Here is an 835-nt window from a genome sequence, read left to right as displayed (position 1 = left end):
CAAAGAACCACAGAAAATCACAGAGAACCACAAAGAACCACAGAGAACCACAGAGAATCACAGGGAACTACAGAGAACCACAGAGAACCACAGTACCTTGAGTTCCTCAGTTTTATAAAGACGGTTGATTGGAACTGGAACAACAACCTGACCTGCTGTTAAGGGCTGAATGTGTTTTATCAGCTGAATAACTGTTATATTACCGTATTTTTTGCCCTATAAGTCACAGTGTTTTGCATAATTTGCATGCCCTGCGACTTGTACGCCGAAGCGACTTATTTATGGGTTTTTTCTCATATTTATAAACCAATTTTGGGCTGAGATATGACCGTTTTCATTCATTCTGACTGAAAAAATTGAACATTATGATTTTTCAGCCACTAGATGGCAACAGAGTAGTGTAGCATGGCATTGTGTCATGTAACAGGTAAAAGTGGCTATTAATGACACAATCAACTTGCCATAAACTGCCATCTTTGTCCAGCTCGCCTGGAGCAACCATCCAGTCAGCTTCATTTTGCTGCACCGCCCCAGAGAAATGCAGCTAATTTGACCATTGAAGTGCATTTATTAAGTAAAATTTCAACTGAGACACACCTTTACTATAATGTCGAGCAAACAAATAATTTTTTAGGTGCTTATCTTGTTAAATTTCAAAGACATGAACAGCAGCTTGTCCATCTGCGCGTGCACGCTTACATGAACCGGCTTTTGAAATGCAGCTGATTTGAGCATCAAAGTGCATTTATTAAGCAAACGTTAGACTGAGACACACCTTTACTATAATTTTGAGCAAACAAATAATTGTTTTCAAGTGTTACTCCTGTTAAATTCT

This window comes from Nematolebias whitei, chromosome 1 (genome assembly GCF_014905685.2).
Source record: "Nematolebias whitei isolate Nwh7 chromosome 1, NemWhi1, whole genome shotgun sequence".
Classification (NCBI taxonomy): Eukaryota; Metazoa; Chordata; class Actinopteri; order Cyprinodontiformes; family Rivulidae; genus Nematolebias; species Nematolebias whitei.
This window is presented reverse-complemented; position numbering follows the sequence as displayed.